At 39.2% G+C, this 25196-nt stretch overlaps 1 long non-coding RNA gene across 2 annotated transcripts in view; it reads left to right on the forward strand.

Moving 5' to 3' along the window:
- LOC140625284 (uncharacterized) overlaps nucleotides 1-25196 on the forward strand; it is a 400415-nt gene that overhangs the window by 12099 nt on the left and 363120 nt on the right. The window contains exon 2 of one of the 2 annotated variants that reach the window (XR_012024636.1): nucleotides 8363-8414. The exons of the other annotated variant lie outside the window; for it this stretch is intronic. This is a non-coding gene — a long non-coding RNA (uncharacterized lncRNA). The remainder of the gene's footprint in view (nucleotides 1-8362; nucleotides 8415-25196) is intronic. 2 annotated transcript variants of the gene reach the window in all.

The following is a 25196-nucleotide window of genomic DNA, read 5'->3' on the forward strand; positions in this document are numbered from 1 at the left end:
GGTTCATTTTCCAGCCTTGCCATATATGGGTCTCCTGGCTTCTAACAAGATAAACCTCCAGTGATGAACTGATTTTCCATTTCAGTGTTTGCTCTGCCACAGTAGAAGCCCCTTCTGCATGAAGCTCTTAAGGACATATAGAATTTATATCTCTTAGTAGAATTTAATCACAAGACTGTCTAGGGATCTGCTTCCGATTCTTTCATGTGCAAAAGTCATCATTTTTCCTGGCTATTTTAGAGTTCAGGTTGGAGATGACCTTATAAAAATGGCAAAATATGCTCTTTACGGTAGAACAGCAACTGAGCACTTGTATGATGTTAAAGAAGATTCTAACCTATAGAAAACTCCTGAAATTCTATCGTATTTGCATTCTAGTAATAACACTAGAAATATTAACTTATGAAGCATTTTCCCCTCACATCATTATACTCTAAACTATGAATCAATTTAGTCGTTTGTTTTTCTTTTATTTTTGACCCTTGTTCTGTTCGGCTTTCATTTTATTTTTCACTGTTCTATTTACTTCCTGTTCTATGCAAAAATGAGGCACTTGACCAGAAATATTCAAATCTATGCGCATGCACACGGAAAAGAGTCTGCTTATTATCTATGAAATCTGGATCAGACGCTTCCTGATTGTCTGCAACATTTTGTCAGACTCTCCGTGAGTCCTGTCATCTGGCACAGATTCTCTCCTTCATGGAAGGCCTTCCCAAGCCTGTGTCTGGTTTGTCAGCTCCCATCTTCTGACTGACAGAGCCGACTTACTCTGCATTGATCGTCACCCCCTTTGCCATGCCAAGGAAACAGATGGAATGAAAGGAATAGGAATCAATAAGATTAAAAAAGTTTAATTTCCTTGGTCTTCCCGCAGTATGCCACCTTCATTCCAAAGCTAGAGTTTTCAAAGGAATGAAATACAGCTCCTTTAAAGAAAACGAAGGGTGTAGAAGCCTCTTGATTGCTTTGGAGTTTGCTCTGCCACAGCTTGACTGTTTTCTTCTTTTTCTTTTTTCTTTCCTTATAATTACAATATTTATTCTGTATATAATTTTTCCTCATATTCACTTTTGTTTTGACTGCATGCTAGTTATTAAAGATGAGAGATACGAAAGAGCCAAAAATCTATGTACGACTATATCCCCTTAGCTTTTGAAGCATAGTAGAAAGAGCACAGCCTCTAAAGTCAAACAACCCCCGTTCAGATCACAGCTCCATGACTTACAGATTCTGTGAGCTTTGACAATTTGTTGAGCCTCGTTGAGCCTCAGTTTCCTCATCTTTGAGAACACCAATTTTACCATGTTGTTGGAGGTTATGCAGTGAAGCACACAGAGCATCTTGAACAGAGCATGATACTGTGTTGACACCCGCTGATGGTAGCCATTTATTTACTAGTCATTGGTGGACTGTTAAAACGTTGAGGTTGATGTAGAAAACAAGGAACATTTAATATGGAAAAACTTCAAAAAGATAGTCATGAGATTTGATTCCTTTTCAATTGGATCAGATAATAAACTTTTTGGCACAAATAAAGAGACTGAGAGTAAAGTTTTAGGCACATGCTAAAAAATGTTTATAGCTTTTAATGGCCTCTGGGGTCCCGTGCTTGGAAATAGTTGTCTAACATGTTATTCAAATTAACACCATATATAAGCCCAATGCTTCTGGTGGGATGTGAGCAAGAAAAGTATCTAACGACACACAAAATGCCAGTTGTATACCATTGTTATAAAGCCCTGCAGAAACATGTTATAGCTACTTTTGTTAGAATATTTGGTTCACTATTGTTAGTCGAACTGATAGAGAAGACAAGGATAAACTCTGTCAGAGATAAACGAAGCCAGACACTAAAGTGGTAAGGACAGATTTTAGTTAGTCATATACTGTTGCAAAAGAGAAGAGGGCCCAGCATGAACTGAACTCCACTTCAATCTGTACAGAGTTGACCTGGCATTTTAATGAGAATGAAGGAGGAAGGAGGAGGTGAATGGGGGCTCAGTAGAGTTAGGGAAGTAAAAAGTTACAGAGCCAGTTAGTGTAAAGGCTGATTGGGCCAGTTGTGTCCATTAGCTAGCAGTTAGCAAAGTCAGGGGTCTAATCCCCCACAGAGGTGAGATATGCAGGCCCTATGGTCCTCATTTTTACATTCCAAAGGAATGGCTTTCTTTGAGAAAGACACTCCTAAGTTTGTAAGAGATACTGATACATCTCAAAGAGACAGAAGGAGGATTTGCAATCCTAAACTCCCTTGAGTATATGCTCTAAGAAAAAGTGGTCCAGGGCTTATCATCAGGCCTTGGCTAGAACAGGAAGTAAATGGCACGAGACTTGCCCTCATGGAATGGCTATTATGCAAAAGACAAGAAATAACAAGTATGGAGGAAAGGAAACCCATGTGCACTGTTGGTGGGAATATAAATTGACACAGTCACTATGGGAAACAGTATAGAGTTTCATCAAAAAATCAAAATTAGGGATCCCTGGGTGGCGCAGCGGTTTAGTGCCTGCCTTTGGACCAGGGCGCGATCCTGGAGACCCAGGATCGAATCCCACGTCAGGCTCCCGGCATGGAGCCTGCTTCTCCCTCTGCCTGTGTCTCTGCCCCTCTCTCTCTCTCTGTGTGTGACTATCATTTTTTTTTTTTTTAAATTTTTTTTAATTTATTTATGGTAGTCACACAGAGAGAGAGAGAGAGAGGCAGAGACATAGGCAGAGGGAGAAGCAGGCTCCATGCACCGGGAGCCCGATGTGGGACTCGATCCCGGGTCTCCAGGATCGCGCCCTGGGCCAAAGGCAGGCGCTAAACCGCTGCGCCACCCAGGGATCCCTGTGTGTGACTATCATAAATAAATAAAAATTAAAAAAAAATCAAAATTATAACTGTCATATGACTCAGTAATTCCACTTCTGGGTATTCATCTAAAGAAAATACAAACCCTAACCTGAAAGTATATATGTACCCTCATGTTCATTGCAGCTTTATTTACAATAGCCAAGACAGTGTCCACTGATGGATGAATGAATAAAGAAAATGTGATATATATACAGATGATATAAATCATGATTGACATATTATTAATATAAAAATTATTATATGTTATCTATATAATAATATATAATTCAGCCATAAAAAAAGAAAAGGAAATCTTGCCATTTGTGACAACATGGATGGACCTTAAGGGTATTATGCTAAGTGAAATAAGTCAGACAGAAAAAGACAAATAGCTATGATCTTGCTTTGTCACTTATACGTGGAATCTAAAAAAAAAAAAAAGATATCAGCTCATGGATATAGAGAATAGATTGGTGATTGCTCAGGTGGGGGTTGGGTAAAATGAGGAAAGGTGGTCAAAAATACAATTTTGTAGGTATAAAATAAATAAATCCTGGGGATGTAATGTACAGCATGGTGACTATAGTTAATAACAAAAAATAATTTGAGTCTAAATACCTAATGTGATAGATTATCAAGTAACCAAATTATGTATTGTGTAAATGTTTTATAATATATATTTATATAATTTATTTAAAAAGATATGCCGGAAAAAGAAATTTAACAGCATTGTATTGTTGGATTCTGTGTGTGTGTGTGTGGCATTAAAGTGCTTTTAATTATCTTTAAATTCTTCCATGTTATTTTTTTATTAAAAAAATACTTTTATCATCAGATATAATCACTGTAAAATTTTGTGAAATTCCTTCAAATATTCCTTTCTAAATGAAACTCACCTGCTCAAAGTATTTTTTAAACTGTAAAGTGTAATAAAAAATAAAAGGGATTACTATTATTGTCACTGGAATTATTAGTGTCCATGGACCGCATGTAAAATCATAAAAATTTAGATCTGTGCTTGACTTATACTCAGGTTTTGTTATGGCATGTACATTTTTTTTTGAAGAAGGAGTGCAATTTGAATACTATTATCATTGAACAACTACTTTGTGTTCCTTAGAAACACATCACACGGAATTCAAAATAGAAACAGGTTAGATATGGTAAAATGTGACCCACATACATCGCAACTATATCTGAGTGAATGCAAACAGGCAGAAAGTCAGTCTCTGGCAAATTGTCAGGGTTTTCTTTCTTCTTCTTTTTTTAAAGTTGCTTTTATAGGTGAATACTCCAAGGTTTTCCAGATGCTTAAGAGATGTATCTGAATATTACCTGCCCTTTGTGATGTCCTCAGAATCACAAATTCTTCCTGTTGAGACATCTAATTAAAGGAAGCAATCCTCTATGTGGATAAACAGCGTCACTTGTCTCAATCCTTTGTAAAACTGCCCTCTCAAAGTCTCCTTTTCTCTCAAGAGCCTCTCTGCCTCACTCCAACAGTCTGCTCTTTGCGGCTTCATTCTTTGGATGCCCTTTGGTATTCGTGTTGCATCTTGTGGCTTTACCATGAATAGCTATTCTTTGAACTTTCTCCTCCACTGCTGATGGCTCAGCTGTGCACAATTTGGGGTTGTGCAGGATATTAAAGGGTGGACAGCATCTTTAGAATGGTTCATGGACCTTGTTGTAGGCGACAATAAGCATGTGAGGAGGGAGTTGGGAGTTGGGTACCACAGGAATCTTCACTGGGTGCCAGGTGTTAAGAGGCCTGTAGAAATAGATGAGGATTTTCATTATTATCTTACTAGGCTTTATGTTGGGTGGTTGAGCTTCCATAGAAATGCTCATAATGCTCTCATTGCTTGAATCAAGGTTAAATAGACAAATGCATAGTAATGTCCCTGGCCCCTTAGTTAAAGCTCTCTTAGGTCCTTTCTAACAATCTGCCACATAGAGCAATATGATTTTCCTGGGTTTATAATGGTCGATAGCTATTGAATTCATGTACGAATTTCAACTGGGATGTTATCTGCCAAATATTTACAATATATGCTGAAAGTCTTACATCAATATGTGGGTCTGATCTTCAGATATACATATGTATTTTTGGTAAAAAATCCAAAACAACAGTCTCCCCTAAAATAGAAAAATAGAAGAACATCAACAAAAAGCCCCAAAGACCTGACTTCTATATAAGAAGGAATAAAGGTTTTTGAAAAATCATCAGATTTAAAAAAAAAAAAAAAAAATCATCAGATTTCACAATATCTGGATACTAATTTATCAACATAGGGTATGAAAGAAGGAGCTCAAACTAACAATTATAATGTGGTCAAATGAAAGATTTCACTATTAAAAATGAAACAGTTGAAAGAGGAAGATAGAATCCTCAGTAGGCTTCATTGAGCTTGTCATATGAAAAGCACTCAGGAGAACTATAAATTCATTTATTTAACATGTATTGATATGCCACTACTATTTATGCTAGGCACTGGGTGAGGTATATGGGGATGCCAAGTTGAATCACACACATAACGTGTCTAAAAGATGCAGAGGGGGGATCCCTGGGTGGCGCAGCGGTTTGGCTCCTGCCTTTGGCCCAGGGCGCGATCCTGGAGACCCGGGATCGAGTCCCACATCGGGCTACCGGTGCATGGAGCCTGCTTCTCCCTCTGCCTTTGTCTCTGGCGCTCTCTGTCTCCCAGTCTTTCATGAATAAATAAATAAATAAAATCTTAAAAGATGCAGAGGGAAGACCATGTTGAAGGCTCAGGGTAAGACAACCATCCACAAGTGGTTAGAGCTTTGGGCCTTCGAGCCGGCCAGTTGTATAGGATCACTAAGACTTCTATTTACTTGATAATAGTCATATATGAGTGTCATGTCATGGGGGGGGGGGGGAAGGTTTCTGTAGAGGTTAAAGGAAAGAATGAATTAATGAACAGGAGACATAGGATCAAAATGTTTCATTTTCACCATCTTTTCTAGCTGAACTAACTACAAGGGAGAACATCATGCTTAAGGATTCACTGGGAGGCAGTCCTAAGGCATAGACATAAAAGGAGAAAAAAATGAATAAAGAGCAAAATAAAATAAGTAGAAGATAAAAAATTAAAGAGAATGTGACAAGATAAAGAATGGCAAGAGTTCTATGACTGAAGATGGAAAGGGGGGTTCAAGCTTATGGGTGCTATCTCAACTAGTACTGGGTTTTGTGGTCTAATTGTTTCAAGACTAAAGTTGTAGTTTCAATAAGATTTCCCATTTCCTAGACTTCTTAGATATTTCAAAGCATCCCATCCTTAAGTAAGCACAGTGCATTCACCATAGAATGCACTGTCCCATGGTTGTTGCAGTTATTTGGCGTTCAATCACCTTTAAGTGTAGAGGACACTTAAAATTAAATAATCCATGAAGTCATCTAGGAAATAAGAAAACATGTGATTACCATGCATTTTTTAGTGAGCCACAGAATCCTTGCTGTTTCAAGCCAGTTCGAGTACATGGAAAGAAGCCTTTCGTAATAATTCAGCTGTAATAACATGCCTCATTTAGAATGTATTAGGAATACACTTCTCTCACTGCTTACTTAAAAAGAAAGAATATATCAGGAAATTATCTCTTCATTTGAGTTTATTAGAAAATTGTGTATCAATTATGCTCAATAGCAATTAAATTTCTCCCATTTATCATGCTATACCTTGAATGAGTAGTCAAAGAGGACATGGTGTCAAATGTATATATTACAAGGATAGTTTGAGTCATATGGTGGGATGCCTTTATCACAAGAGCCAGAAGAACTTGGAATCAGACTCAAATTCTGATGATTTGTGCAGCCCTGAGACCTGGTGGTGTAACGCGTGGTATAATCTCTTGTCTTGCCTTGTGTGTTAGAAATTGTTTGCCAAAGAATTCTTCACTCTTGTAGTTTTCTTTATCTAGGCTCTGCACAGCGCATGTATACCGTAGGATTTTTCACTGTTGATCTTGTGCAGCTGTTTGCTATAGAAACATAAGGAGGGGTTTTGAAAACAATTGATTTTTAAAAGAGATTGGGGGCTAGAAATGCTTTGGAGATGTTAGTTAGTCTTCCCATTTGAATTTAAAGCAGCTCTGAACAGCCAGTTCATTGTTAGGTGTTGTGATTATGAATGGGGCACCTCTGTGTGAAACTATCAAGTTCCTCTTAGAAGACCTTCCAAGCAGAAAATAACCTTTCATTTCCTGGCCTTTACCTCCCCGAAGGGGGGTGGGGTGGGGTGAGGACGGTTGCAAATAAACCCAGCTTTATGCAAACCCAAGAATATATGGTGTAATTGGTTCTTTGGATTGGCCAGATTTAACTACAGGAAGAGTAGTCTCTTGGCCAAATCACCTAGAGTTCATCAGCCGACTATTCTAGAAATTTAATGATGTAGTCATATCCTTTTGTTGTAATCTTCCTACAGTAAATGATCTCTGTCATATCCTTTGTTTTAATCTTTCTACGGTATTAATACCCAAAGCATGAAATATAACTGAACAATAACAAAATCGATGAATAGTTTAGAGATGCCATTGTTTACCAGATGCTCTCATCTCATTCTTTTTTCCTGAATATACCTGTGTCATTTAGTTCTACTAAAATTATTTTTGGGGGGAGTACGTTTTTTATGATTGCGCTTCTGAGTCTTGCTGCTTGTATTTGATTGCAGTTTATAGTCTCCCATCTATTAACTTTCTCTGTTGAAACTGTAGGGAAAGGCCTGTGTAAGTGCAGTAAATTTTAGATTTTTTTGGGTGTGTAAATTTGATAAATTTAGCAAAAGTTACCAGAACTTATTATACATATGGATAAAATGGTTCAGTTTAGTAGTCACTTTAAGAGATGTTAGTTTTTTACTATTTTTGTGAGGAATAACTTATATTCATTAACATTCTTTAACATATGAATCATAGTTATTTTAACTTCCTTGTTCATTTATTGGCAAATTTCTTCTGACTGACTTTTCCCTTGACTATTCATCACATTATCCTGTGTAGTGATTTCTATTTTGGATATTCAGGGTGATGGGTAGTTGAGATTGGGGTTCTGCTATCTTTCTCCAAAGAGTGTTAAGTCATAGTGTAAAAAGCAGCTAGATTATTGGCAGGTTACCTTAGGAGGCTGGGTTTCTCTTTTTTAGGGCGGGTCTATTTTTAGTATTTTCCTAATCTTAGAGTGAATCCCTTACGTTCTGGGAAGTAATTTTTACTCCAAAGCACAGTCCGCTGGGGTCTCCCCAGAAATCCAAGATGTTTACCGAGTCCCTCAAACTTAGAAGAATGTGAGTTCAAACTCTGTCTCCCCTGTGCTGGGTGGCACCTGAAAGTTCTGCTTGGTTCAGTCTTCCAAGTATTTTTTTCACCTCGAATTCCTTGAATTCCCAACTGTGCATGTGCAGCTTAGGGCTCAGCCAAGAGTTCAGGAGAATTGATAGGCAGATTTTTAGTTCCCCCTTTTGTTTGTGCTTCCTTATAGCCTGAATCCCTCTTTTACAGCTGCTCTGACTGTATCATTCACCTTCTTCTGACTCTTCATATCCAAAGGACAGTAAGTTTCCGCTTTATTTCTAGAATATGTAGTATAGACCGAGGAGTACCTGCAGGTGATAAGCCTAATAAGTATGTATTTCACTCAGTGTGGTTCCATTGTTCCCAAGGGTCAAAACCTCCCCAGTGTGTGCCTTCTTTTGGCCACATTACGTTCAAAAAATATTCAGTATCTTGTCCAGAGGCCATAATTGTTATCTGCAGGAGTACAGGTTATTCCTATACAAGCTGTCAGAACTGGAACTCTAAAAAAACCCCATTTTGTTTGTGTCCTTAGACACAATTACCTTTGGAAATTAAAAAATAAGTAAATAAAATACACACACGCGTGTGTGTGTGTATGTATACATTTATACATATGTATAAAACTAAATGTGTTTTTAAAAAATTTTTTATTTGTGTGTGTATGAGAGAGAAAGTCTGTTCACAAGCCCAGAGAGTGGCAGGCAGAGAGAGAGGGAGTAGAGCAGAGAGCCTGACATGGGGCTCGATCCCAGGACCCTGGTACTTTGACCTGAGCTGAAGGCAGATGCTTAACCGACTGAGCTACCCAGGTGCCCTAAAACTAAATGTGCTTTAATCATTTTCAGGGTATATGCAGAAGCCCTTTAACCATTATGCCATATAAAGGACTTACTTAGATTTGGATTTCTTTCTAAGGTTATATAATAAATATGCCTACCTTTGGTCTAAAGCTAAACCCATGATTTTTCTGCAAAACATGGCTTTCCCCTAATGTTTATCTTAATAACTAGCTCCCAGTTGACCCTAAACCCAAGAATTTCTCCTTATAGCCTCTCTTTTCTTTAATCCTATCATCTGAGAGGCAGGAACAGCAAGGACAGTGCATAGGCTAAGTTTGCTATCTTCGATCTTGCTCTTTCTTTGCCTAGCCACATAGTCTTGTAATAAGTCATAAAAATGCTTAGATGAGTGTCTGGTACAGAGTAACTGCTAAATAAATATTTTGTGACCACTAATAAAAAAATAATCAATCAACTGGTCAATTATTAGTCTTTACATGTCATCCTGTCCTTCCGTTTCCTGCCCTCTCCCAGACTGAGCTCCTACTCCCACTGCTGTAGTAACCACCTCATTCTCTCCATTTCTACTCCCCCTCACAATTCTTTCCCCACCATACAGCCACACTGAGCTTTTCAAATACAGTGATCATGCCACTCGGCTCCTGTAATACCCTCCAGTGGCTTCCATTTGCTTTTGGCACAAATTCATACTTAAATCTTTACCATGACTATATGGCTTTGTACTACATAGGCTCAGCTTTGCTCTTAGTCCTCATACTGCAACAGCCTCCTCTCTTTTCCATGCTGCAACCACATTGGCCTCTTTAAAAAAAAAAAAGTTGCTATTGCTAGAATTCACCCATCTTTGATTTCCAACTGGACACTTATACTATCTCTTTCAAGTTTCAGGTTCATGGTTATTTCTTCAGGGTAACTTTCCTTTTCTAACCCTCCCTTCTCAATAACCTGGTTCAATTAATCTAAAAACTTGTTTTTGAGGTGATGAATAGAGTTGATAGGTCTCTAAACAGGCTGACAAGAGGAAAGACCCAAATGACTAATACCAGAAATGAGAAAGAAAGAGAACATTGTTATGGGCCTTGGAGACATTAAAAGGATAATAAAGGAAATTTATAAGGATCTTTATGGTCATAAATTGGACAAATTAAATACAGTGGGCAAATTTTTTGATGGATGCAAGTTCCAAAGTTCACTCAAGAATAAATGGGTAGGGGCGCCTGGGTGGCTCTGTCCATTAAGCCTCTAACTTTTGATTTTGGCTCAGGTTGTAATCTCATGGGTTGTGGGACTGAGCCCCTCATCAGGCTGCATGGTTAGCGGGGAGTCTCTCTCTCTCCCTCTCCTCTTCTATTCCCTCCCCCGCCCCCCGCAACTCTTTCTCTCTAATAAATGATCTTTTTATTTTATTTTATTTTATTTTATTTTTTTAAGAAGAAACAGGTAACATGAATAGTCTTAGAGTCTATTTCAAAAGTTGAGTTCCTGGTTAAAAACCTTACAACAAAGAATACTCCTGGCCCAGATGGCTTCACTGGTAAATTCTGCCAAACATTTAAAGAAGAGGTAGTACCACTCCTACACAAACTTTTCCATAAATACAAGAGGTAGGAATACTTTCCAACTTATTTTATGAGGCTTGCATAGTTTCCGACAAGAAACATGTTATAATTATTATCTTTATTCTTCTGTCATTTTTTTCTGACTTGCCTTCAAGATTTTCTCTTTATTTTTGTTTTTCAGCTGTTGGAATAGGATGTGTCCGAGGTATGTGAGGGTTTTCTTGTGGGTGCTACCCGTGGTGTATATCATGTGCAATGTTCCCTGAACTTGTTGGATCTGTGGTTTGATGTTGTTCATTATTTTTGGAAAATTCTTGGCTCTTATTTATGAAAATATTTCTCATGCCCCATTCTTTCTTGCTTATATAGGGATTCCAATTACATATATATTAGACCTCTTACTATTGTTCTGCAGGTCTTAGGTTCTTTGCTCTGTGTTTTTCATTATTTTTTCCTTTAATGTTTCAGACTGGGTTGTTTCTATTGACACATTTTTAAGTTCACTTTTTTTTCCCAGGCTCAGTGGTGCTGAATCTACTGAAGACCTGATTGGAGACATTCTTTATGTCTTCCATGATTTTTATTTGTAGCATTTCCATTTGTGTCTTTCCTTTAGTTCCCATCTCTGTTGAAATTCTCTAACTGTGCATGCACGTTGTCCATTTTCTCTAAGAGCCTCTAACGTAATAGTAATTGTTTTAAATTTCTTGACTGATTGTTCCAAGGGGGTCATTTCTGAGTTTTCTGTTGTTTCTTGTCTATGCCTTTGCCATCATTCTTTTCCAATTTCCTTCCTTACTTTTTCTCCTGTTTTTAAATTCTTTCCTCACATTTTAGGGCCCTCATATAAAAAGAAAGAAACTGGTGCTCCTGAGTGGCTCAGTCGGTTAAGCCTCTGTCTGCCTTTGGCTCAGGTCATCATCTCAGGGTCTGGGATTGAGCCCTGCAAGGGGAATCTCTGCTCATCAAGAAGTCTGCTTTTCCCTCTAATTCTGCCTCTCCTCCTGCTTCTGTGCACACTTGTGTGCACATGTGTGCACATGCACTCTCTCTCTCACTCTCTCTCAAATAAAATTTTTAAAGAAGAAAGAAAGAAAGAGAAAGAAAAGGAAAGAAAGAAAGAAAGAAAGAAAGAAAGAAAGAAAGAAAGAAAGAAAGAAACGAACGAACTTGGGGCACCTGGCCAGCTCAGTGGAAAGAGCAATGCAATTCTTGATCTCAGGATCATGAGTTTGAGCCCCATACTGGGTGCAGAGATTGCTAAATAAATAAATAAATAAATAAATAAATAAATAAATAAATAAACCTTAAAAAAAAAGAGGGAGGAACTTATATTAACAAGAGAACTTAATAGTATTTCTTTAGTAGACATTTATGGGTACATTTCTATCTTTAATTACAAATATCTCTCATTATTGAGTGTCTCCTAGGTCCTTAGATAATTTCATGAACTTCAATGTCTCTAAATATCAACTGTCTACCCCTAGTGCTCCTATATTTTTCCTGGATCCTGGACCTCTATTTCCAGAAGGCTACTAGATCTCTCCATTTGAAATTGTAACTGACTTCAAGTCTAACATGTCCAAAACAACACTGATCATTTTTCCCCTAAATCTCTGCTTGTACCATCATCCTGGTTATCATATTAGAATCTTCGTTATCACTATCATCTCTTTACTTACACCCCTTATCAGTGTATCCTTTAAGTTTCCCTTGAATCTGCTCATACTATCACTGCCTCAGTCCCCAAATTAATAATTATTTCTTGTTTATTATAACATTTCTACACTTTGCCGAGGTTTCTGTATCATAAGAAAGGCCACCAGAATTTCTGTAGTGTTGGATCTACTGGTCCTCAATCCTTACCCTGTTTTAGCATTTTTTAAAGGATCTGTCATTATTCTTTATAATAAGCACTTTTATTGCTTGAATAATATTACATGAAAATGATTTACCATGAGTTCAATATGATCTTATCAATTTTAGAGATTACAAAAAAACCATGATCATTACCCTTTGTAACTTTTGGATTATTTTTTTACGATAAATCCCTATGAAGCTTATTATTAGCTTAAAAGGTGTTAAGGCTTTGGTACAAATTGCAATGTGCCCTTCAAAAGAGTTGTTGGAATTTGTGTTGCCACCAATAGTGACTGAGTCTCCTAGATGTCTGCTCCCTTATCAGAATTTTGGCATTATCGTTAACAGACCAGTTAAAACATTTCTTTTTTACTAGCAAGGACTTCTCAACTGATGTCTTTGGCTCCAGGCTGTTCAATATATTTTCCATACTGCTACTAGAGCTATTTTTCTAAATAAGACCTTTATTTGATTATGTTCAGAATTCCATTCCAAAACCCAGATTGCTTCCTGTTGCCTATAGAAGTAATCATTGCACTGAGGGCCTTCTGTCCTCTGGGGCAGCTACCTTCCTAGTCTATGCCCTCACTTAATAATCCTGTTCAAAAACCTTAGGTAGCTCCTGTTTTCTACAGAAGAAGGAATAAACTCATTGTCATGGAATTTGACACCTTTTATCACATACAGAGCATCAGTTGTGTATTCAGTTCAACTGACTGTTCAACTGAACATGGAATTACCATGTTCTTATTGTTAATACTATTGATGTGTCATTTGCTTCTTTAATATCTGATGTTATTATTCAGCTTTTCATGCATGGCTGTCTTGGTATCCCTTGAACACAGTTCCCCTTCTACTGTAGGATCTTACTACACACTTACTACTGTCTCCTGGGCCTGTACTGTTCCCCACTCCTGCCCCCAACTATCTTCCTGTTCTGGATCCTCAGCTCTTTGCACATAGTAGACATTGAATATATACTTATTGAATGAATGAATGAATAAATAATTTTCCAGCCAAACTGGAGCAGTTTTAAAATTTTGTGTTTAGAAGTGAAAATATCATTATTAAGGAAATATCTTTATGATGCATCAAGAAGAAAAAACAGTGTTCTAGTTCTCAGCTTGGATGGAGGTCACGGGCAGGGATGGGGTGAGCACACAGAATGATTAGAGTCGAGTGTGCTTGCTGAATCCTCAGTTAAACACTGAGGTCCCTCCCTTCCACCCCAAAGCAGTGAGAAGATTCCATAGCCTCCATGGAATTCATTTGGAACACCAGTCAATTATTTGGTGGTGGGAGGGTGGCAAGGAGAGGTGGGGGTTGTGTGATCCATATCTGGTGACTCAATAGTGAGTGAATTCAGGAAGCTTTCTCTGCATTAATCAAAGTGAGGGCAGTTACCATTTTCAGGCATATTCCTATCTTGGCTTTTTAATCATAAAATGTTTATTTAAAAGTCAACAGTGAAGATCATTTCCCTCTTGCCAATTCTTGTTTTATCTTACCTCGGTCAGAAGCACTTAAGGGGCAAATTCATAAAATGATTCTTGAGGGTATATCCTATTCTGCCTTCAAAACAGAGCAAATACTTTGTGAAACGGTGTTGTTTTGGGGGCAGTGATATACATACTGTAGCATTTCATTAAATCCTTTTCATTTATGTTCTTCACTCTGTGAAGGTTACTGACAGTTGATTTAAAATATGTATTACTTTAGCGGGTAGGAGTACATAAAATCACTAAATCAAATTTGCCATGAACATCAACTCAGAAAAATTAAACATGTGGACAGTCACCAAGGACAAAAGGCCAGCACACTCCCATTTATTTTCTCTTCTTGAGTTGGTGCTAAGTGACTAATTCTTCTTGCTTTAAGCATGACTGTGAAGTTTCTATTGGAATCATCTCTCATTTTTAGTGGCTGCTTCAGAGAGATCAGAGTGAGCATTATGGAAAAAAGTGTTAAAGACCTCTTTTGAAAAGGTACAGGGAAATCAAAAGTGTATTTTATAACAAAAATAATCAATGGGCTTCTTGTGTCTTTTTGTGTATCTTGCTTGAGCCAGCACATTTTCCTTCTGACAAGAGTCCTTGGCAGTACTTTGTTCTGTCAAACAGGGAATGCCAATATTCACATATTGACGAATTGTGAAATATCCTTTTTATCCCTCCTTTCTTCCTTTGCCACTGCCTCTTTTTTTACCTTTACAATGTCTGACATTTCGTTGCACGGAATCCCAGGAGTAGGTGAATAAATGTGCTTGTAAAAATCAATTAAAAAGGAAAAGCTACTTCTCCTCCATGCTTCTTTGCTACACTTCGTGGCAGCCCAAATACAAATAGGGTTCAAACAACATCAAGGCTTGCAGACTCATCCTTCACAAATGAACCAGTTAAGATGAGAATGTTAATTTAAGTGGCTATGGATCACCACCACTCTGTTAAAAAAGGTGCTAATACACTTACTTTTCAGCAAAGTTCTTTATTTTGAGAACTTCCCGTGCTCTAGGCGCCATGCTAGGTATTGGCATTACAGGGCAACCTCGGCCCAGAGCACTCAAAATTGGCTGCTGGGGGAGAGGGGCAGGCAGATGAGCCATTAGAGTGCAGTGTGGTGTGGATTGTGAGCGTTCAGGCCCAGGGCACTACCGGTTAGGACAACTCCAGGATGTGCGGGACCCCAGGCACATGTCTGGACAGGGACTCAGCCAATCTAACCAGTTTGATTAAAACACATATTACAAAATCATATGCACATATGTATGAGCTCACAGGAGGTATATCAACTTCCTGATGAACACCTAGAAGAGTGGGAATAGAAGAAGTACGTAGGTATTTGTTCTGTGTCTAATCAGTGCACTGGAAGGTTCTTTGTACTTCCAGGCACCATTTCTTCATGCTCTTTATTGTCAAATGAGCTGTTTCTGACTAATTTGATATTCCCACCTCGAGGAAAAGATAGATAGCTCTGTAGTTATCACTCACAACACCATGACTGTTAGGTACTGTTGGAATTAAAACAATATAGATTTTTGGCTTCTGCCATTCCCTAACACCAGTTATTTAATGCTGGTTACAACAATAATCACGATGCTCTGGCAACTACCAGGCCCCCCATGAGTACTGACTTCCCAAAAGCTGTTACTATAATTCACTGATGACAACAAATTTGAGTCTTATTTAGAGTTTGCAGGAAAACGTGAATGATAATTTGTTTTCTGATTGTGTTAAATTTAACATTCAGGATTTCATAGTATGAACATAGAACAACATATCTTCCAAGCATATCTTCTCTTTGGGCCACAGTCACTGCGTTTCTAGAGTATCCTCTCTTTCAATGTTGATTGTACTTATGGCATGTGTATATCTCCACCAGTGAAATATGAGGAGTGAGGGGCCCATGGTTAAGCAAAAAGAGTTATCCTGTTAATGGAAGGAATATCTGTTCCTCATGTTCCTCATTCAGCACCCTTAAATTGACCCAAAGCACTATGATACTAGCACATTGATCAGAGGCTAAAAGAACATTGATGAGAAGGACCTGTTTGTTTATTTTGTTTATATTGCAAAGCAAAGAAAGCCCTCAGAAGAGATAGGTCCAAGCACTCTTGGAGGATTGACACATGGTAGAAATTTTGAAGGTGGAATGACCTTCTTAGTACCAAGACTTGGGGAGCACCTAGAATAAAGAATACCTGCCGTTACCTCCACTGCTCTCAGGTGCTATAGGTCAGAGGCAGTACCATAGTTAGGACATAAATGAGAGAAAGAAAGAAAGAAAAAAAGAAAAGAAAGAAAGAAAGAAAGAAAGAAAGAAAGAAAGAAAGAAAGAAAGAAAGAAAGAAAGAAAGAAAAGCCCACATGGAGGGCAAAACCACAAAACTTTAGAATTCCAGAGCTCTGAACCTGTCCTGGATCCCATGGGGAGTGAGAGTCATCCCAAATCAGCATGTCAGCATCACATCTGGCTGCTAAAGCACATGCTATCCTGTAGCAGAAATATTGTATTGGTCAACAGGAACATTTTGCTCATTAGACCACCTTTCTGCAACCAGAGCCCAGCCATAGGGCCCTCAGAATTACTTAGGACATGTGACCAACTCACCTCTGGGATAGTGGGTAAGAGAGTGCCTTGCAGGGAAAAATAGGAAGATCAGGCCCATGTACGTCTAGGTCCAGTCTCAAGGGATCACACCTAGATGGTATTGCATATTCCAGGTGCTGGAAGGCCATTTGGGAAAATTTCAAGGAAAACACTACGAAGTTCAAGATCCATGGAGGCCATAGGGCCTGGGAAGTGAACTTCTTTGTTTGAATCTAAAGATGATACCGATTGATATAAGAGCAAAGATGTAGGCATCCAGTTAGCCAGGGGGAAAAGAAGACCAGGCAGGCTTCCTGAAGGAGTTTTCAGTTGTGTCTTGAAAGATTATGTGACATTAGGTAGCTAGATGGGAGAGGAAGAACATTGAAAGCACAGAGGACTATAGGTTTAAAGCACAGAGATTGTGAAACCACACATTATACTGAGAAGCTATAAATCAATTATTGTAGCTGCAGTGAAGAGGTCATGCAGCGCCTTATTATCCCAAGTGTGGTCTGCATTAGCGCAATGTTGGCCCAGTGTCACCTGGGAACCGGTAAGGATGCAGTTCGGGGTCCCAGCCTAGATCTGCTGAAAATTTATATTTTATTTTATTTTATTTTAAGATTTTATTTATTCATGATAGAGAGAGAGAGAGAGAGAGAGAGAGGCAGAGACACAGGCAGAGGGAGAAGCAGGATCCATGTGCTGGGAGCCTGATGCGGGACTTGACCCCGGGACTCCAGGATCGTGCCCTGGGCCAAAGGTAGGCACTAAATCACTGAGCCACCCAGGGATCCCTGACAATTATATTTTAACAGAATCTCTCTCCTCTTCTTTCATATAAAATTGGATATTTGAGAAGCTTCTAGGTTTCTGAAAATGGGATTGCAATTGTGGGCTGAAGTCAGATGCCAGATTTGGATTTTACTCTATAGAGAAGGAGGACTCATTGTATTTCAAGCAAAGGATTAAAACGATCACATTCAGGTTTTAGAACAGCGGGGTAGCTGCCACATAAAAGAACTGTAGATGGGTAGGCCATGGGAGTGAGCTGATGGAGACAGCTACTGCATGGGCTAGGAGGTATGGGACCAGAGACCGAATTATGGCAGTGGGATGGAGAAGCAGGGATAGAATTGCAAAACATGCTAGTTTGAGGGTGAGGCAGACTGAAGAGTGTAGGATAATGTGTAATAATGTGATCTGAGTGACTGGCTGGATAGCAGTGGGGAAGGGGATGTATGCTGAAGAGATTTTGTGGAAGAAGATGAGAAGTTTGAGCTGAGGAGTTTGTAGGTAGATAATTCCAAAAGAAAAGTCCAGAAGACATTATGCATATGGAGCAAGAACTCAGAGGAGAGTGTGAGCTGAAGGTTCAGACTGGAGAGTCATTGGTGCACAGGCGGTAATTAATCCCCAGGAAGAGGAAGAAGTCACAGGAAGAAGAGAATGGTGGTCTAGAACAAAGCACTGGGCAATACCAACACTTAGTGGTAGGTGAAGAAAAATCAACGAGTAAAAGTTCAGAAATGAAGGAGCAAAACTGGGAAAGATTAGACCCAAGAACCAGAGGAGAAGTTTCAAGGAGGTTTGGATATGGTCTTTTACCACAGAGAGGTTAATGGGGGGTTGGGGGGCAGGGACTGGAAGGGTTTATTGAAACCAGTTCCCGGGTACATGGGAGAGCATAGGTTCAGTGGTCTATTGAGACTGGAACATACTATGTATGGTTCAGAGAAATGAGAAAGTGGCGAGAGCCGGCAGAGCTAAACTAGAGAACAGTGGCTCCCCATATGTGCTCCCCTTACCCGCAGCATCAGCATCACAGCCTTCCAGAAAATGCAAACAGCAGAATAGCAGAGAAAGAAGCTTGGGGATTGCAAAAGCTAGAGCTTTTTATTTGCAGAATCCTGGACTTCTTTCTATATAAAACTTTGGTAAATTACAGGTGAGGGAAGCACACTAATCATAAGTTTACAGCCGAATAAATTTTCACAAGGGAAAACACCACTGTAGGCAACACCTCACAAGGAGCAGAACGTCACCAGCCCCTCAGAAGCCACCTGCATTCCCCATCTTCCCAAGGGGAACCGTTAAGTGACTTCTAATACTATACGTTAGTTTTGCCAATTAATGTATGAGCTTGGAAATATAGAGTGTATTTTTTTTTTTTGTGAGTAGTTCAATATTATGTCGGTTGGGTTATTCATGTTGTGTTGGGTTTAATGTGTTCATCGTGTTGCTGTATAGAAGAATGCCATGGTGTCCGTGTGCTGCAAAATCCATTCTACGTTCCTGGGTGTTTGAGTGGTTCTCGGTTTGGGGCGGTTACAAATAATGCTGCTGTTAACATTCCTGAACATGGTTTTTGGTAAACATACACCTGTTGTTCTGGGGGGAATATACCGAGAATTCGAGTCACAGGGTGATATATGTTCAGCTCAGTAGATACCACCATTTCAAAGCGGTTGTACCAATTTGTGCTACTACCAACAGAATGCAGGAGTTTGGGTTTCTGTATGTCCTCACTAACACTTGGTACTATTTTTTTCAAAGAGTCATGCTGGCGAGTGTGTAGTGTCGCATTTCCCTGATGACTTGTGTCATTGATGACCTTTTCCTATATTTATTGACCATTTGGATAATGTCCTCTTTGAAGTCTCTGTTCAAGTCTTTTGTCCACTATTCTATTGTATTGTCTGCATCTTAATGACAAGGCCTCGGCTTTTGAATTTACAAAATCTTAGCCTTCTATGACTTAAAGCATGTACTTTATAGCTAAGCAAATTGTGTCAAAGGACAGTAGAAGAGACAAGCAACCTGGCAGAGGTCTCGTCTTCTGAAACAAAGGCTAACTGATCATCTTACGTATGACGAAAACAACCATAATGCTACAAATAAATGATAGAAACTGCAATTTCACATGTACCTACTCTATATAAGACACGGCTATTTAAGAAAAACAAAACAAAACAAAACCCCACCCTAACGTGATGAAAAGATGTAGGAGGAAAGTTGATGGCTGGAGAGATGAAAACAATCACGTTTATTCCTAGAAAAACTGAGAGCTACATATGGACACACACAGAAAGAGAATATGTGATTATTTAAATCCCAATGTTAATTTTAAAAATGCCACTGTTATAGGAAAACAGATAAACAGCATTATTTAAGTTTTAAAGTAATGGATGAACCCATGTTGTCCCCAATTTACTAATTATCTTCTTGCATCATAGCTTAATTGTTCCCTAATGAATGCCTTGCCATTTTCAAATACTGATTAATTACATTAAAAAATTCATAATTTTCTGACTTCTTTGTGTAGATTGGTTTAGATACACAGACTCCAGTTACACATTCTGGGTGGGGCACCCCAAAAATCTAATAAGGACATTGTTAATGAAACTATTACCCAATCCATGCTAATTCTGGGAAGAGATGCAGGAAAGAATTACAAACCCAGTGACTAAAAAACAAATCCTCACATTTACATGTTTACCCATGCATTTTTTATTTTAAAGGATAATGAAAAAGACAAAAAATCTTGCTTAGTAACTTTTTCTAGTTCTCATATACTTGATACATTTAGCTCAGTGTGCTAAGTGAGGGACCACACTTCTTTGTGTTTACAGATCTATTCCCTCCTAGTAGTATAAAAGCTTTTTTTTTTCTTTTCCCCACAAAACATGTCATTTTGGGAACTGGATTTCTGTCCTTTAATCTGAGTCTTCTAGGTTTGCATGGGGACCTACTTATACTGGCTCGTCCTTTAGCCTTTAATAGGTACCTAAAGTTAAAGTACGAGCACCATGGAGGGAAGGCACCATGTAACTCATGTCTCTTTCCATGATTTGAAAATGAGCTGAGCGCATTAGGAGTACAAGCCCTCCCTCTGTGGCCTACGCACACATTCTGACCTTGGCCTTGACTTAATTAGCACAGGGTCCACATCCTTCTATTACCACTATTGATAGACTAATTGATTGACTGATACTGATGACTGATTCACCTATTACTCTTTGGGCGGGAGGTGGGTGGGTTCAGGTTAGAATTTGTTCGCCTCGTGAAAAGAAAAATAATTGAAATTAGACTTTCTCTCTTGTTGACATTATCCTTCCCAGAGAGCACTGCTCTGTATCCCCTTTGGGGCTCAGCAGATGTTGGTTTGAATGCTTCCTGTGTCATCTACTTAACAGCAGTGTGACCTAGGACAGGTCATTTAAAGAAACTGGGCCTCAAGGAAGCTTTGCATACTGGAGAAGCTTTTAAATTAGTTAACAGGTGCAGAGCACTTGGTATAGTGTCTCTCATGTGGTAAGCACTGAAAAAGTGGTGGATACCAATTTATTATTATTTCCACACCTATTTGTAACATTACTACCATCCCTTTACTTTTAATCATCTTGGAATTAAATTATAGTTTCTTTAAGGTAGAAGAGTGAAAAAAGATCATGTGAAATAAAAATCTGAGGCTCAGAGACATCAAGTGACTTTCCAGGTCACAGTTTGTGGATAGCAGAATTGGGACTGGAACCAAAATTTCCTGATTCCTGGAAATATCCATTGCACTGCCAATGGCCACCAATGGCCATCTTTCTGCTGTTTGTTTAAATTTTGCTGGAAATATACCAGTGTCCTCATTCCTTGGGAGCTACTGAGTTATATCCCCTCTCCCCAGTAAAACCAAGCTGACCCCCTCCCTTTTTTTTCCAGTTTCGAATGCCCTAGCACAGTAGTGCATACACATTATTGCATTCAGCCCAAGCGTATGTCCTGAGAGTCTCCAGCACTTTAAGTTAGGAAATTGTCTACCATGGATGCTGAGTGGTCCAAGGTCAAAAACAGTGTAAGACGGTGACAAATTCTCTATTTAGGAGGAATGTGAAACACATAGTACTTGACTCATATTTCCTATATTACCAACATAATTGTTTTAGACAACTGATGTGAAACTGTACATGCTGAGTATACTAAGATAGACTATTTCCATGAATTAACTTAGATTATCAGTACACATATTCTTTAGCTTCTGGAATATCCATTAAAATATTTTTCCCTTCTCCCCAATAGACTTCAAAGAACACAAGTGATCCTTGGCCTCTTCTACTCTTACAAATTTCTATACTAATCAGTTTCCAAATATGTGGATTGGAGCTGAAATAATATCAACAAAATCTATTTATTTTACTTATGTATCAGTAACTTTATTTTATTGAAAGATTCTATTTATTTATTCATGAGAAACACAGAGAGGGAGGCAGAGGGAGAAGCAGGCTCCCTGTGGAGAGCCCGATGTGGGACTCAATCCAGGACCCCAGGATCACGACCTGAGCCAAAGGCAGACACAGATGCTCAACTACTGAGCCACCCAGGTGCCCCTATTTTATTTTATTTTTAAAGTGGACTCCATGCCTGGTGTGGAGCCCAACACAAGGCTTGAACTCACCATGCTGAGATCAAGACCTGAGCTGAGATCAAGAGTCAAATGTTCAACTGACTGAGCCCCCAGGTACCCCGTATCAGTAACTTTAAATGGCACTTTCTATGTCCCAGGTCCCATTCTGAATACTTTACAAATGTAAAGTTATGTGACCTGAATTTATGGGAGGACATTTATCATGCCCATTGTACAGATGGGAAATCAGAGGTGCAGAGAGGATACGTCGTGTACCAACATCACACAACTCCCAAGTGGGAGAAACAATATTCAGATTTGGCAGTCTGGCTCCAGAGTCTCTGCTCTAAAAGATAAGGAACCTGAGACAGAAAGAGGTGAAGGCCAAAGTCACACAGTAAGGGGTAGAGCCAGGAAGAAGCACCAGCATTTCAGCCTAGTACCAGTACAACCACTGCAGGCTTTTGCCACCTAACCACTGTGCTCTCACAAGCAATCTGCTTCTGCTAAACTAAAAGACAAGTCATGTTCCTTATTCAACCAACATTTTTTTTTTCCCATTTGTCTCAGGAGCTGTGTTAGGCTCTGGGAACTGAAAGATAAATAAGATTCAGTCCTGCCTTCTAAGCGTTCCCAGTCTAGAGAGGAGAAAGGAACAACAACAATGAAATTAATAGGCAGCATGATGGGTAATCACTACAAAAGTGACAAACTGTAGAATAAAGAGGCAAGGAAAATTTTGATTGGAAGGAAAAAAAAGAGGAGACTTCAGAGGTGGAGGACTTCTCTGTCTTTAAAGGATGAGGACCAATATTTGTACGATATTAATTGATGTTTCCTCCTGATATTTCCTAGTCCAGCTCCACCTTTAATTTAGGGCACTCTGTGCTCCTGGTATCTGATTTTCAGAACCTTGGCCCTTACAACAAAACTCTGAGAATGACAGGTTTCTAAGATTACCTCCTCTCCCTAACCCTGACACCTCTCCGTCACCCCAAATCTACTTGCCACAAAATTCCATGGGCTTCATATTAGGCCAGGGATGGCAGGGGGGTAGTTGGGAGAGAGAAGGTGAGAAGAGAGTTAGGGGATGGCGTGGGGAGACATGTGGCCCTGGTGCAAGTCTGAGCCTTGGGAAGACCAAATAATTCTGGAGGATCAAAGAGTAGAGGAATCATCTTTTTTTTTTTTTTCCTCCCTTGGTTCTAGATCCTTGGTGGTAAAAGGCTCAAGGGGAAATATTTGTCTGGTGTGTGACAGATGGGAATTAATACGGTTTCATCAAGGGTGTGTCCTGACCTCAGGTAGCCTGGGAAGAGCGCTATCATTTCTCACTTCCAAAGAAGGACTTGGCATGGTGGAAGAGAGAAGTTTGGCCTGGGAATGAGAACATCTCTGGAGCAGATATAAATAAGGATTGAGCACAAGAACCACATAGTATGAGAAATACGTCAGCAAATGCTATGTAGACAGACGACACTGAGCTGCCCGTCTCTCCCCTCTCACATCAGTAGTGCATGGCAACTATTTTAGACTTTTGGTACTTGGTATGACCTCAGTAAATGGGGAGCGCCCCAAACCAAAATAACACTTAGTTTCCAAAAAGCCAGTGGAAAAGGGGACTTGAAACAGAGATTAAGATGTATAGACAGATAAAGACAGTTACATTTTTTGCACAGCTGAATTCATAGATTGATATTCGTACCTGCAATAGGGAGATTTTTTCCCCCTCTTTGTTCTTGCTAGATAACACATTTATTTATCGAGCAATAGTTTATGAGGGACCTCTGGATGCCAGGCTCTGGCACAAGACGGATGTGAGAACACGGTCTTGGATGTAACACAGTTTTGACAATAAGATTGTAATATGGGCATTACAAAGCGAAGATAATCTTTTGTATAAACAGAACATCATCACCTTGTTTATACTTTCATACTTTAAAGGTAAACCTTTGGCATTTTTGAGCCTTCTGGGAGAAAACCAGAAGTTAATAGAACTTGTTAAAAGAAGGCAAAGTTTCCTTCCTTGTACTCCTTCACTGTTATTTATTAATCTATTTGCATTAAGTGTTAACTCGCAAAATTAACAATCCAGTGTATTAATGGGTAAGGAACAAAAAGGTTGAAAACGGAGTGCTTCAGCTGCTAGTGGAAATTTTTTTATTGGAATCATTAACTGGATTGTAATTAAAACTGATACTGTACTAGCCACCTTTACTTTTTACAAGTTACTTCTGACAAATTTTTGGTTGTGGGCCTGAACAAGACAATATTTACTCAGGCTCCCTCTTAATGTACCTCAATTTCTGTACTGGTAGAGAGAACCACCCTCACCTGCTGCCCAATATGACAACACCCTGCTGTTCTCTCCAATATCTAAGCACAGAAGCTACGTCCTGGGCTCCAGCTAGGAATTAGGAATGTTTTTTTTTGTTTGTTTTGTTTTGTTTTTTTGTTTTTTTTGTCTGTTTGTTTCATCAACCAAATTGAAGAATTGGGTATAGAAAGTTGGTATCTCCAGTTGGGTTTCCCTAGACATACCTTGAGATTAGAGCTTGTGTAAAAGTTACTTGTTCGGAAGTATTTCCAGGAAAATCTGATAGGAGAGCGGAGAAGTGAGGCCAGGGAGGAGAGGAGGGTGAGGGAGGGTGTAACATCCTGAAAAGTCCCACAGAGAATAACTTTGGCTCAATTACTCAGGGGAGTTCTGGAGGCAGTGTAGGTCACATTTCAGACAACATTTCTCTAGAATTTGGTGAGAGAATTCAATCCTAATTTCCTAAGGCTTCCGTTGTCTGTAATGAATTAATTTCCCTCTATGCATCTAGAGTGGTATCCATTATGAATCATTCTTCGGAGAACTGAGAAAGCAGTCGCTCAAATTATATTTTGTGTTGTGTGGTTTGGATGAGGAACACTGGCTGCTGGGGTGTCTTGATCAGAAGATAGAGGAGCTGATGTGTCTTATACTCCATTTTCATCAGTCATTGGTTAAAGGCTGCCACCCAGGGGAGATACAAACTCTAGGCCTTCCAGGCTCCTTCAATCAGTTGAGTAAATGGGGTTCCGCAGCCTGAAGGCAGTGTCACATAAAGAGGTATGGATGCTGGCTGTTGGGGTGAAAGTATACTGGGGGTCATCGTACATGAATCTGGTGAAGAGATCCAAAAGGATGGTTGGAACACTGATGGCCTCTGCTCCAGTTCTATCCCTCTGCTACAAAGATTTCTTCATGCTTCACATTAGCTGAACTGTGTAGATTCTTCAGGATAAGGTTGGTCATAATTTTTAGAAAATAAAAAAAAAGATCTTCAAGAGGAAGACTACTGGGATGA

The sequence above is a fragment of the Canis lupus genome, chromosome 36 (assembly GCF_048164855.1).
Source record: "Canis lupus baileyi chromosome 36, mCanLup2.hap1, whole genome shotgun sequence".
In the NCBI taxonomy this organism is placed as follows: domain Eukaryota; kingdom Metazoa; phylum Chordata; class Mammalia; order Carnivora; family Canidae; genus Canis; species Canis lupus.